This window comes from Sinohyriopsis cumingii, chromosome 1, assembly GCF_028554795.1.
Source record: "Sinohyriopsis cumingii isolate HCF-2022 chromosome 1, ASM2855479v2, whole genome shotgun sequence".
Classification (NCBI taxonomy): domain Eukaryota; kingdom Metazoa; phylum Mollusca; class Bivalvia; order Unionida; family Unionidae; genus Sinohyriopsis; species Sinohyriopsis cumingii.
In genome coordinates this window covers 15,834,326-15,849,644 of record NC_142961.1, presented here as the reverse complement: position 1 = coordinate 15,849,644, position 15,319 = coordinate 15,834,326, and positions in this window count along the sequence as shown.

Here is a 15,319-nt window from a genome sequence, read left to right as displayed (position 1 = left end):
ATGTGGTGAGTGGGTAAACGTACAATCTTGTTCGGTTGATAGGTGGTCACTTTAAAGTTTGCATCCTCTCCCGATTGCAAGGCTTCTTTCAATACCCCAAAGTTGACCACTCGACTGGTACGATGATTCAGAGTCAGTCCTTTCACTTTGCACGTCGTGTGCACTTTTCCTTGTTTGTCCCGGTATTCGTAGCCGTAATTTTTGGGGCCTCCACTGACGAAACTTAGAATCTTGTCGTCGGGATGCTCGTCTGTCCAGGCTCCTAAACGGTCTCCTTCGATGTCAGGGTGATGTTGAATCGGGTGATGGATGTAAATGCAACTGTCCGTGTCAAAGTACAGGACGCGTTCCCCTAACAGTTCTAAAGCTTCGTACAATTTTAAGCGAGCATGAGCTGTCACGTAAGCCGCAATGATGACATTTCCAAAAGGGTCGTCTTCTACAAAGTCCAGATCTTCTTCGTAATTGACCAAGATCAAATCCTCTCGAACGACGTCCACGTGTTTCATGTATTTGGTTTTGTCGTGAATCATCTGGAAGTAGCGGGAAGGTTCTGTCAAATATTCCGTCTTGGGTAAACACGGTCGTTGTGCCATTTTACCCCACAAGCAATTTAACATCACTTTGGCAAACGATCGCCTGCCTTCGTTTTTCTCGATGTGGTCTAAAGAGATGCCTTCTTGTGCATAGTATTTCTCTTTGAATTGTATTTGGTCTTCGGGAGTGTGACACCAGGAAGGATAGCCGCTGGCTTCTTGCTTCAGTTTCAAAAAGGCATCCACGTAGTCAGCGAAAATGCCTTTCTGAGTAGGGTCACCCTTGTGGTACTGTTGTGTCTTGGGAAAGTGTCAAATTTCGTACACTTCTAACCGTTGGTATCCCATGTCCAGAGCTTTGAACAATTCTACGCTGACCCAGGTTCCCGTCAAGGCCAGTTCTTCCTGGTTGTGATGACAAGGCTGATCTTGGTTGCACGTTTCGGCACAAGTACGGCACAAGGGAAACATCAGTTTGCCTTGACAATGGTGAGGTAAGACGGGATGGTATAGGTTCGTGGGAGGCAAAACTTTGCACTTGATCAAGCCTTCGTATTGTCGAATGTTTCTCAGGTCGATGTGTTCCGTCAGCAATTGCGGGTGCCCTACAGGAAAGCGACAATATTTACACACGTAGGGATACAGCGAACACACGTCCAAGTATTTGATTTCTTCTCCTTTCTCTTCGTCGGCTTGGTACAGCAAACAGGTGGCATTGGTCCTTCCTCCGTACAAACTATCCCTCGGGTTCAGCGGGTCCATGAACTGGTAACTTTCCACGAGGCGTTTAAATTCGGGATCGGTTTTCATACGGTGATCGTATTCGTGTTCCCACATTTCCACCACTTGGTATCCTTGCTGTTCTAACTTTAGGCGTCGCTGACAAGTGTCCTGGTACAAGTCTTCCATGGTCCGTTGTAAAAACTGATTTTTAGTGTCACGGTCAGGGTAGCAGACGGGACATCCGTGAAATAAGCAACCGTTAAACTCGTACACGATCTTGGGGTTTTCTAAGTCCCAGCCATCGACCGAATACGTTCCGATGGTCTTTTCGCCTCCTCCGTTGCGGGCATGCTGAATCCATTTGTCTTCCTTGTCGCACAAGTAATGTAACCAACGTAGGGCTTTGACCGAGTATTGACGCTTGACAAAGTGGGTCGTTTGAGGACTGATAACAGCCACGGTGTTTTCAGGCATGAATCGTTGGCGGTACACTAAGGAACACGCTTTGGCAATGGTGCAAGCTTCTTTCAAAGGATCGACCCCTCCGTGTTCCATGAACAGTTCTCGAAATTTTCCACAGCAACGTCGTAAAATGTCCACGTGGGAACGACAATATTTTAGCATTTCTTCCTGAAAGTCGAAAGGGTCCGAGGCGTGAGCCTGGTACCAAGCGTAGAAAGCTTCTCGTTGTCGGGGTCGTAATAGTGAGCCTCAGGCAAATGGGGTAGAACGGCGTGTTGATTGGCTTCCGTATTGAAAAAGTGTGGAAAGTACCCTTTAGCCATTTCTGTCATTCCAAACCTTTTAGGCATTCGGCTCAAAGGCATGGCCAAATAGCTCATCGAATCTTTAAACTGTACTTGTCCCACTTGCATGAAAATGATTTTGGCTCCGTTCAAAGTCACTTTAGGACGCTCGGTGCCTTGTTCCGTATAGTATCTCAAAAGAAACTGTCCATCGTATCCGGAGAAATTGTGAGCCATCACCGTGGCATGACGATGACAATCTCCGTAACGTTCGATGTCCTCTTGGCTCCACGTCTTGTCGATGGGGTCTAAGACCCATTGGGCAAAATCGGCTAACGTGTTCGGTCCCCGAAAGATTTTTTCACGCCCTCCAGGAATCTTGCTGCAGTGAGGGCAATGACTGAAGATAGGTTCTTGAATGCACTTCTCGCACGCTCGATGAGCCACGCAAAAATTAGGAATGTGAATGCCGGTCTCTTGCATGCATTCGAAATCGAAAAAGATGAAATTGCCTTTCTTCTTGTGACCGTCCTCTTTCTCTGGTGGGGGTTGGTATTTTTGCACGTAGCATTGGTGTTCCAAGTCCACGATGTGGTGACAAATGTGACATTTTTTCTTTCCTCGACATACGTGTGCCTTGGCATTATTGGTAAGTATGCCTTGTCCACAGGTAGGGCACAATCTCAGGAGTTGACAAGCACATTTCTTCTGTGAACCTTGTGTTTTCAAATGTTGTTGGTAACAGGTAGTAGTGACAAACGTGCGCAAACAAGTTGAACAAGGCACTGGTCCTTCGCTCAGACAGGGTGGAGAGGCCAAACATCCTGGGCATTTCATTCCACAATGCTTGTGTTGCTCTCGATTGTTATAACCATAGTTACATTTCTCACAATAATAACCGTATCCCAGGAATCCGGTGATACTGGTAATGGTATCGAAATGTTCATCGTGATGATAAAGGTGAATGTATTTTCCGTCCTTAAAATCTTGGCCTCGAAACAACAGAGGTCGACGCACTTCTTGAGGGTGCACTTTCAAGGTGTAGCGTGGAGCTAGGGCATCTTGCAATTTTTGCATCTCAGGAATGCCACAGGGTGTGTCTTTGGACAGTCCGGCTTGTTGTAACAGGAGTTCTGCTTCATTTCGTTGTTTGGCTCGATCGCATCGTTGAATAGTTTTCCAGGTTCTTTTCCATTCTACCGTGTCGTTCTTGTTGGCATAGGTTCGTCCCACCACGATGGCACGGGCTAAACACATCTGGTCTTGAGGGTTGTTAATTCGGACGAGACTCTTTTTGGTGTTGCGAAGGTCGTCCACCAATAACATCTTTTTGCATCCAGTCCCTTCAGGAGGAGAGACGTGGGCCATTTTCAGTGTGGCTTTACCATCGGTGATGTCAAACTGGTCATGAGATTGTTGCACGTGTTGAATCTTGTCCATGAGTTTGGAAGGGGTTAGTTCTGCGGGTCTGCTAAACTCGATCCAAACAGGGGATTTCAAACCGTCGTGATCTATGGATAGTGTCAAGCGATCGTCTTCTTTGGTTTGACATTGTCGCTTGAGTGCGGTGAGCAAAGAATCCCACATCTCGGTGATAAACCCTTCTGCTTTCTCCAAGGGTACGTCGGACTTGAAATCTTTAAACTTCACCGTGTAGGTGTAAGCCGTGGTTCTAAATTTTCTAGAGGAGCGCTTTTCCGTCTCTCGAATGGAATAGTATTTTTCAGGATTGACTAAGGGTGGTGAACTTGGTTTAGAGGTTTCAAATTCTGGTTCACTCATGTCCTCTTCAAAATCACTGGCATGAATTTGTGCCAAGATTTCAGCCCTGGTACGAGGCGATAGATCACGTTTCTGCCTCTTACTTTCTTCTTCTTCTTCTTTCTTCTCGAATGAATAGGATCGTTTCATCTTGAGTGCAAAACGTCAAATGACTCAAGTTTAAACACCATAGACTAATTTATAGTCATGGCAGACCAGCGTATATAAAAAGGGTGTGTGTCTTGTCCTTTCACTATTCATTTCACTCTCAAGCCGAGCACAACGATGGAAGAGACTAACCAAATTGAACGTTTCGTCAGAGCTTTGCGAGGGGTCATTAGAAAATTCTCTTCAGACCAGCCTACGGACTACTCTCCTTCCTTTCGAGATATAAGTCAGGATACTTGCTATATCTGTCAGAAGAAAGGGCATTGGTCTTCAGAGTGTCCAGACCGTCAAAAAAGAAAAAAAACAGGGGCTAAAAAAGACAAAAGTCAAGATACCTGTTATTATTGTAAAGAAAAAGGACATTGGTCTCCAGATTGCCCAAAAAAGAAACAAGAGGAGTCAGAAGAAAGGAAGGATTCTTCAGAAGAAGAGAGGGATTCTTCAGAGGAAGAAGAGGAAGAAAGAAGACAATTCTATTTAAAAGAGGCAAAGAAACAGGAGAAGAAAAGAAGAAGGGAAGAAAATGAGGAAAAAACGGTGAAGAAATTCAAAAAACAGAGAGACTAAACAAGGAGAAAGAAGAAGTCAATGAACTTTTAATTAAAGTGTTCTGTTGTGAATTGTGAATTGGATTGTAACTATGGAGAAAAGAATACATGAATGATATAAGGTAAGTGTCTTTGAGTTTTGATTTTAAAATAAGAAGCTACACTCACGCACTCATACACAGACACGTACTATAAGGATAAAATGGGTGGGCTTTATTTTTGAGTTATTGGCAAATTGAAATTGTATTTCTTTTCGAGAAATGTGGGTGGCCCTGAAAAGGGCCTTTTTTCTTTATGGTGTAGGAGTGAGTTTAACCAATCAACTTTAACTGCCTTAAGCCTTTGCCACGGCCAAGGCCTACTTCTGATGATTGGGTTGAAATCACTAAGGGTGGTACGATAGGCTTAGTCACAGGGTTGGCGTGTTTAGCTCGGGAAGGTCGTATTCTCTTCGGTCGTGATAAAGAAGTCTGATACATTTGTTTCAGACTTCTTAACTCCGCTAAAATGTCCAACAGTACCGTAGCCGTTTGATTTTCACCCTCTTGTTTCTTTGCTGCTACTTCTTCTTGCTGTTGTTGCTGTTGTTTTTTCTTCTTACCTCTTCTTGTTGCTGTTGCTGTTGCTGTAGGAGAAAAGCTTGTTCCGCTTCCTTTTGTCGTTGCATAAATTTCTCCAATTCTTCTTTCTGTCTCTGTCTAAAATTCTCCACTTGCCGTAATGAAGAATGAGACGAAGGTTCCGGAACAAATTCTTGCGAGGTAAGAAAATCCACAAAATCCCAATGTACCTCTTCTGAAAGTAAGTCCGGGTTCCCTTGGGCGGTCTCCCCTGCTGGTGCACCCCAATGGATCGTTTTCTGAATTTCCGTCATGTTGAATCACTGTCGCATAGATTGACTGCACACAAGCGCTAGCGAATCTATATAGACCAACTGACGTCACAGACTAATCTCTTCGGATTTGATGCGGGCTGACTGAATTTTGTAACGCGTGTTTGGATTGGTGAATGAACTCAATCCGTTTCAATCCTACCTCTACCTATAAATAAGCGCAGTTCACTGCATTGATTCACCTATTCTCGTCGCTTCAAGATGTGGACCACAGTTGAGTCATCCACCCTTGTGTCTTCCATGATGTTTAGGACGGACATGCTCATGTATGTCAGGTCCAAGTGGACTGTTGTTGATAGGACAGATACTAGTCAATGGATGAGGAGAGTTTACATAGAAAGACAAGGATGTCTCAAGAGGGTACTTGTGTATGGACCGGCAGTTAGAAGGAGTTTAAGAAGAAGAAGAAGAAGATGTGACAGATGCCATCTATGTTAATATTAATATTAACATAAACCCAAAGGCCCTTTTCAGGGCCAGCCATATTGCTCGAAAAGAGATAGCCTTTCAATTGCCTACCCCTTTTTTAAAAAAATTTAAAAAAAAAAAAAAAATCCCAAAAGCCCAAACTCTATTCCCCATGTTAATTTCCCCTTGTCGCTAGACAGACCCACACTATAGTTCCATGTTAAATTCCCCTTGTCGCTAGAGTGACCCACGATTTATTCCCCATGTTAATTTCCCTTGTCGCTAATCTGACCCACGATTTTTCGCCATGTTAAATTTCCATTGTCGCTAATCTGACCCAGGGGGGTCTGTAATGCTAATTCCCATTGTCGCTAATGTATCCCACCTTACTACTATCAGATAAACAATATCCAACTTATACATCATTTCCAATTTTTTACGTATTCTGTCCCATCTGGCGAACACTTTCCTACTCATCGAGACAAGGAAAACTGCCTCACAGTTTGCATGAAGATGTCAGTTTGCAACGCTTCAATCTCGAAGGTGACGTTCCATGAAGTGGCAGTTCGTGATCTTCTATTTGCTGACGACTCTTCCCTGAATGCCATATCTGAGTCTGACAAGCAACCTAATATGGACCATTTCTCTTCAACTTGATACACTTTTGGTCTCACAATCAATATCAGGAAGTCAGAAGTGATGCACCAACCTGCACAAGGAAAGCCTTACTTAGAACTTAGTAAATGGACAAACCCTTGCAGCAGAGGATGCGTTCACGTATCACCCAGACCCTCCTTCCTATCCGACTCTGGTATGTGTGACCTTTTACTTCGTCTCGTACTCCCTCTTCATTTGACCGTTATCACCTGAACGTGGTGTTCTCTTTAGTCACTAACTGCTTTTAGACACCTGGCTCGTTAAAATAAATACAATTTTAACTAATGCAAGAGGAGAAAACAAGTTGTCTTACTTTAAAGAAAACCCCTTTTACGCAATTTATTGAAAAAAGACCATGTCAGCAGTTTCAGTTTGCAATTTGCATTGAACTTCTAGGTGATTATCTGAAAGGGGCGTAATAATTAATTTACGATCATCACTTAGTTACTTGCTGTTATTGACTCCGTCTACCCTGACTGTCTCTGCATCAGCTCAGTCAATGAGCACACGTATAACGCGTTTTAGAGCACGCGATGCCTGAAGCCAGAGTGGTTACAAGTGATACGTACTTCTGTTAAAACTAACCAAAGAGCCTGCATGTATGTTTCCTGGTCATCGCTACTAAATGACCGCTCGGCCAGAACATCCTGCTGCATCATCGTACGATTTCGACTTGAATGAGCAGGGACAGTACCTGGTCCGTCCCATCGGTAGCAGGGGATAGTTTTGTAAACTGGACCTGTAAATTTGACATAGGAGATTCATATATCATACCTCACCCATGATTAGAAATGTACCAATGTTAGGCCCCCATCTTGAAAAAGTTCAAGGTCAATAATACACATCTGTAAAATGGAGAATGTGTTAAACATAATGGCTTAGCATGATGTATCATCTGAGGTAAAAATATTAAACTGTTGGGTTTATGCCGTATCCATGTTCACTGCTTGTTTATGGTTCAACAGGTGTGTAAAATCACCCGTAAATTCGCACTTGCATTGTTTTAACTGTCTGGTGGTCATTTCTGACACAAATTGATGACGGCCAGTGAATATCATCCGTTCTTCGTATTTGAGAATTTTTCCAAGTTTCGGGAATGTTACTGTGTTCCCGGTTTATCTGTGATAATATCAAAGATCAGCTGCCATTTCTGATGATGCCATGCAGCATGTCATGGAGTATGACGCCCACTGTAATACACTTATCTTACAAGAAAGCGTGATTTCCAAGAACAGTTCTCTTTTTACCGGCAGTGCTGCAGGTTTTAAATATGTACATAGGACGCCAGAAAGGACCGGAATAACAACCAGTAACAACAGCATGTAATGGTGACAATAACATTATTCAACTGTGAATGCTTAGTACAACCATTTTGTTTCTTATACTTGCAAATGCATATACACTGTGTTTGTTAATTTCTTTGGAAAAGTTGGTTTTACAAGATGAACAAGTGACACTCACTAAATTCGTATCGAAGACCCTTCAAACATTAATTATCTTGGCAAATGTGCAAATAATATTGCTTAACCAAGAATCCTAAAATGATAATGCTCATAATTATTTTGTTTCTCAAATGTTCATGAAAATAATTTAATCTTGCAGATTTATTCGTACTTAATGACTGATCTATGCTCTGTAGGCTAATTACACTTCCTTAAATATTCCGTCACGTCAACACATACTGTCGTGATTATAGTCGAGACAATACTTTGCTACAGGAAACAGGGATAAGAAGGGGGAAATGGACAATCACCGCTGGTCAGAAGTTACATATATATGATGTTTCTAACTCACTTCTTACGTGTATTTATTATTAAGTATCATGAAGGGGCTTGTCTAGCAGGAGCTTTATCTTTTCTGCTGAACCCGCATGTTGTTTCACATATAGTGAAATAGATCTTTATGGTGTTCCTTACGGCACGTATCTGTAAAACTGTGTCAAGTTAAATACAAAGGTAGATGTTAAACATAGATTTTAGGTCTGAAATATGACTCTTTCTACTGAAACAAATTTTGTGATGTTAAAAACTGGTGTATTTTTGTAAATCTCAAATTACACTAGTCAGAAGGCAAAGAAAAGAGTTCTGAGCCATACAAGAATGTCTGTCATTTGAATTGGGAAAATTGTTATTGATCTCTAGCCGCTTTCATAATGAAGTGTTGCCTGCGGTAAATTTAAAAGTATACGCATTATTTAAAAATATAAATAATTTTGGCACAAATAAATATTTAAATTTTTGGTACAAGAATGAGAACGTGTTTGTTTGAAATGAACAATTTACCAGTCAAAAAACATCGGTAATGCAGGCTTTGTGCTTCACTTAAGATTTTTTTTATGAGATTGTTTATTAACTTTGAATGATACAGCCACATACCTTTTATTATATTATATTATATTTTGTGATGCATTCAATCACAGAAGAACCAAACGATGGGAATTAGTGCTAATCTCCAGTGTAGGCTGTTATGGTGCATACGGTTGATTTCCGATAAAATACAATAATATCTGCTAAGAAGAAGATGAAGATAAGGTTGAAATTCAGGAGAAAATAGATGTGATTTTTGTAAACGGAAAATAGTATATTGCCATCCTGGTTTTCGTGGAGTTGTTATTTAACATAAAAAGTAGTATATGTGTGTGCGGTTATATAAAATAGTATACTGTCATCCTGGTTTTCGTTGAGTTGTTATTTTAGCATAAAAGAGTAGTAGTGTATATAGAGGATATTTTCTTGAAACGAGTGAATAACGGATATATTTCATCGATTGGATGAAAAACTCAATATGTTCACGAGCGGCGATGCCACGAGTGAAAATACTAGAGTTTTTCACCCACGAGATGAAATGTATCCGTTATTCACTCGCTTCAAGCAAATATTCTTTTTATTTTATGCTCACATAACATTGGCTACCTCACGTTTGTGACACAGTGAATTAGCAGATTTCTTACGGTAGTGTCAGCTGTTTACCGTACATATTCTGCTGTGCTATGTGTACCTGCGAACAAAATTAGTTCACATCAGATTGATAAAAATTAACTGATATTTCCAGAATAACAAACTACAAGTTTCAAGGATAACAGACAGTGATTATTAATAAGAAAACAACCACTACATAAGGAAAAAGTAGTTCACCGACTGAAAATCAAAGGGAAGTAAGTATGTTCTGACCCAAAAAAGTAGTTTCCGTAGTGAAAAAATATTATTTTTTCACTACAGTGAAATATCAATATTATTTTAATTAGAAAATCAAGTAATTCACTGCTGAGCATTATATATATATATATATATATATATATATATATATATATATATATATATAGAGAGAGAGAGAGAGAGAGAGAGAGAGAGAGAGAGAGAACGACACAAATTCAAAACGGTTTCCCAACCTTTCGAGCTAAACAAGCTTACGTCAGATAGATTGAATTATTTTGTTCGACATCCTAACTTCTGATTAATCGTGTAGTTTACTCCTGCTCTCGAACTTTGGTCTCGCGCACATGTTTGCAGATTAGGCAACGCTTATCTTTGCAACGGTATGTGCCTGAATCTGTGTTCTTGTGATCTTGTTTGAAGTTACGCTGGCACGTACCAGATGGTCTTTGAGATTTTTAAGTCTACGAAAGGCAACCATAATAATTTCTTGAAGTGTATATCTATATTGTGTACCTGATTTTCGGAATGTTTTGTCTACCTGACTTTTGTCATGATTATAATTAGTAAACAAGACGATTCTTAAAATTTAAGTTCAAGACCTAAACTTGTTTAAAATTTTAGGGAAAGTTATGCTCGAAACTATTATTTTTCTCAGAAACTACTGTTGTGTCATTGGTCTGGTGACAGTCCGTATATAAAGGAGACTAGGTAAACATGTATTCATTCCTGTTTCAAGTTCAGTCTGTGGAATCATTTCCGTTGTGTTGAGATATAATTTGAGAGGAATTATTTATTAATATTATTAATTGGAATTACAAAATACTCATTCATTTTTTGACAGACACTATTTGAGGTTATTGAAGACTCATTCTGAATAATGTAATTGTGGTGTTAGAGGACATTCAAAATTATTTGAATTCATTTGGAACAGTCTATACTTCTGGACTCGTGATATAACATTTAGGATTATTTGGGATTTAATTCATAATATTTTAATTTCCTCTAAAATTTTCAATTTATATCTTGGAAAACTAACCTATTTGTTGAGTTTAAATAAACTTTTTGGGTTCGCTTTTTTCTGTTACATGGTTTAAGACCATATAGTCATATATATATATATATATATATATATATATATATATATATATATATATATATATATATATATATATATATATATATATATATATTGGCGATGCCATTCAGTCAGGTGGTACATCAGCCATTACGATCTTGCGAATTTGTCTGTCGCAGTTTCAGCTGCTCTCGTGTTTACATTTAGTGTTTGTTTCTCGATTGTAGATGTTTTGATGCTTTTATGATGGATATAAAAGCAAAGTATAAGACAGGTAGTGGAAATTCCTGTGCATTCAAGCAACTCAAGAAAAATAAATACATGGAAAGAATCATTATGTGAAACAAACAAATCCACAGTGAAGGCGCGTTTAGTTCCTTACAAATTTCACTTGATTTCACTTTTTGATGACACTTTAATTGTGTGTGCTGCACTTGTTAATGTAAGATCAGATCTTGTAACAGATTCAGAAGATTATTAAATAATGCAATTCATGTATGTTTTGATTTATGAAGTGTCAGTGTTCAGTTAAGGGTTGTTAATTACCTACGTGGATTGTTTATTGCTTTAGTGTCATGGTCAGCTGTTCTTAAGCTATAATTGGTTTGAGGCCTTAACTAGTTAACCGACTTTTTCCATGTTACAGCATCCTACAGACTGGTTAACAAAGGCACATGATGCTATAGTTAATCATCAAGATATAAAATTCCAAATCGTTTATTGTACTACGCATTTCAGGACATCATCCAGTTATATTTACATTGTAGCTTGTGAATTACCCTTTGTATGCTAAATCTTAATCACAAACGTGTCCGCAGTTTTAGTGTGGTGGGATAATTAGTATCGGCACTCACAGGGTCCTGGTCCAGCCGATATTTAGAATGTAAACATTTGTGGTCATCTTGAGGAGTGTACATTGTTAATTATAGCATATACTACACAGCTGAACAATTTATATAAGGGTTCTGCATATTTGAAGGAAACAATATATTGATATCAATGCATAAATAACTGACATAATAATATGTAACTTGTATATTCCATATAACATCCAACACGTTTAAGCATCATAAATATGTTGAACACATCATTAGAATTAATCAGATGTGGAATATTTGTGTGTCTCAGTACACATTTAATATGAAGTGTCATGTCTCAGTACACATTTAATATGAAGTGTCATGCAAAAGCACAGCAGACGTTACTCATCGCAATTAAACGTTCATAAATTTTTTAAAATGCTTTACATAGCATCACATGGTCCTGTTTTAGTTCATCAACTAAACATGGTATCATCTTCTTCTAATAAAATTCACGAAGACGTACAAAAATGGTACTTACAGCTGCCTCGCTAGGCGCACAGCATTAAGAGGTTAGTGGTAGGACGGGTCGGCCTGGTGTCAGGATAATGTGACTGGGTGGGACATCATGCTACATGTCTGCAGCATGATGCCCCAGTGCTAGACATCACTTTAAGCTGCCACACTGCAGACATCGTAGCGATATGACTTGAAAATTATTAAAGCTACGTTAAAAATCTAAATCACATCACATGAAGCTACATGACATTAGGAACTAACAGTAACCAAGGCATTTACTGAGATGATTCTGTTTGGATCATATATTTTGTGGGGATTTTATTTCGCTCCAGGTCAAAGCAGAGAAGAGGACACATACACCCCATAAAATAGGGCCGTCGCCACGTGGAATCTCAGTTCATATTGACCCTCGTAAACACAGTGAAAGTCTTCTTGTATGCAGTATTTGATAAAACTCTAATAATCAACAGTCTGAGGGAAATGATCCAAAAGTATATCTAAGTCAAACTTGGAGCACGAAGTCATTGAGCTAGGCCTTGATAATAGTTTCCATGCAGTCAAAGATCCGAACCATAGAAAAACATAGACATGATAGACATAACAAGAGGATAAGTTAGCGTCCGGTAAATTAGAAATGTACCTGTACACTTAGCTTCATGTTTTGATCGTCATGGCTGCTGAACGAATCACATTCTAACCAGAGAATACGTCGGGGTTGTCAAATTGAAACACGACAAATGTCTGCTGATGAGTTAAAAAGAAACGCTGGAAGAGTATTTGGGAGAATCATGGACACTCATCCCAGACAAGAAGAACTTGGATCACACACAGAACGAAAAATTCAAAACAAATATCTCTGATCTAAATTCCACTAATCAAACAGCCTTAATATATATGGACAACATTACATAACTCACTATCAACTTTAAATTAAAAAAGTCTCACTCTCTCTACAATACTTTTGATGACTGGACACTCCCACAACAATACAACTAACGTAAGGAGGTGGAAACCAGACAGGCGACCTGTAAAACTGTACCCCCATAAAATTAAGGAATATGAGGCGGTCATAAACCAAGAGCATCAAGCCCCACTGCACAATGTAGTAACTGAGTAGCTGAAGCAGATGATAAATAATTGAAACTCGTCATACCGACAAATACTGCTCCTTGAAAACTCAATCTTTTTAATAAGTAACATTACACGTAATGCAACCATCATACATGGACAAGTTTATCAAGCATCAGGACCACATATTTTACCTTCAGGCTCATCAGTCTAAATGTATGTACTCAACAGAGATCCCTTGACTACCCCTTTAACCCTTTCCGGACTCTTTTCTCGGTTGCCTAACGAAACAAATAACCATAAGGGTAAATAAAATCTTACATCAGCCAGAAGGGGGGGGGGGGGCAGCGATTCTGAGAAGAGGCAGCCATCCAGTTTATTTAGGAGAGGAGACCGGTTGGGTTATACCAGAAGTTTCCTGGAACTGAGAATAGAAGACCATTGACGTGGAGCAACCCGGGAGGGAATAACGTTGCAGAATATCCTGTCCATTTCATGGGGTTGCAGCACATAGGACAAATTGAATTTGATCAGCCTGCCCAATGACTCAACCGGAGAGGTAGTTGAGTTGAATGTGGTTGACTGACCTAAATTGCCTGACTGTATGTGGGTTTTCTTTTCGATAAAACTTTTTTATATCACAAATTCATTCGATCTAGTTGATGCCAGCGTCAAAAATACAAATATACCTTTAAGAAATAATGTGTGATACCTAATTAAAATGAGTAACATATACTCACTCACGGATTGGTAAAATATTTTGAAAATTGAGTAAACTATACCAAATTCAAACTCGAATGTGAATAGTAAATGAAATTTGCAACTTAGATAAAACTGGACAGAATTTGAAATTTATTACATCCATGGCGTTTCTAGGGGAGTTTCCCGTGAAGTTTGGAGTACTTCGGCCGGACTTCCCCTCCTTTTCCTCGCCTAGACATGCATTTTCCATGTAACTAATTAAGAAGCTTGCTATGCAGGTAGTAACGCGTCCAGTTGTGGTACTGTTTTTGCCCCACGCCCAATATAATGTACCGAATGGGTTTTTTGTTCTTCATATGCTTAACGTGTCGAACATTCGAAAAAAAAACGTGTGGGGTGCACACAAAATTAATCCCCGAAATGCTTGTTATGACGCAAATTAGCGGTGAAATCTCCTCGAGTGGTGACTAGTTTCCCACTCTAGGCCTTAACGTACATGGCCAACTGGCCGAACACGTTGCTGATTAAAGATTAGTCCATCTGCCATGATATCCATTGTCGACTTGTCAACAAGTATAGTAGAAAATCAAACGAAGACGCTGTGCTTATTTATGCACACGGTAAAACACCCTTCTTGATCAGAGCTTGAAAACCAAGAAACCAAGTATACAACCTAAAGATGGCAAGAGGCTTCACTGAGAGAGAGAAGAAAAGAGCAGATAGAATCGGAAAGAGAAGAAGAACAGAAAGAACAGAAATGACAATATCTACGTTTCCTTAGGTGGCATGAAAATCAAAAGCAAAAACAACAAAAACAACGAGCTAAATAAAACAAAGCTTTGGAGCCTTGACACCGACCGAAATTCGGTTTCGGTTTCGGCGCCGAAAGTTGGCAAATGGCCTCTTTCGGCATAGTTTCTGTTTCGGCCGAAGCCAAAAAGTTAGCTTTCGGTTTGCTTTCGGTTTCGGCCGAAACTGATATTGACTTTCGGTCATCAGCCGAGGATCTATTGTAACTTTCAGAATGCAACGCTAGTGCTGCGTCTATTACTCTGCTTGTCGGCCGGTCAGTCGGCGCTAGGCAATTCTAGGCACTGTTGCATTTCAGTCTACTCGCGTGTTGAATACAGAGATTTCGAAGTCTGACAATATTGATAATTTCTGTTAGTTAAACTGTAGCGAGTTAATCTGTGTGAAGTAGAAAATTGAAGTTAATAATAAACGGATTAGTTAATGACCGCAAAGAATATCGAAAAATGCAGTGTGGGATTACATCACAAAAATCGGTTCTGATGCAAGCTAGGCGCAGTGCAAAGAATGCAACAAACTGTTATCACTTGGCAGCGATAAACCAAGACTTCAGACAATTTCAGACTTGAAAGGTCGTCTGGCCAGCTGCCACACGGAGCTCCATGATACGTATCTCAAGAGGTCCATGAACGACGGAGCAGAGCGTGCCTCGAAAAAGATGATGATGGAAGAGAAAGCGACTAAACATGCCTTACCGAATTTTGTGCAGTCGTCCTTGACATCAGTGGTCGAGAGCAGAATGGTCTGGTCT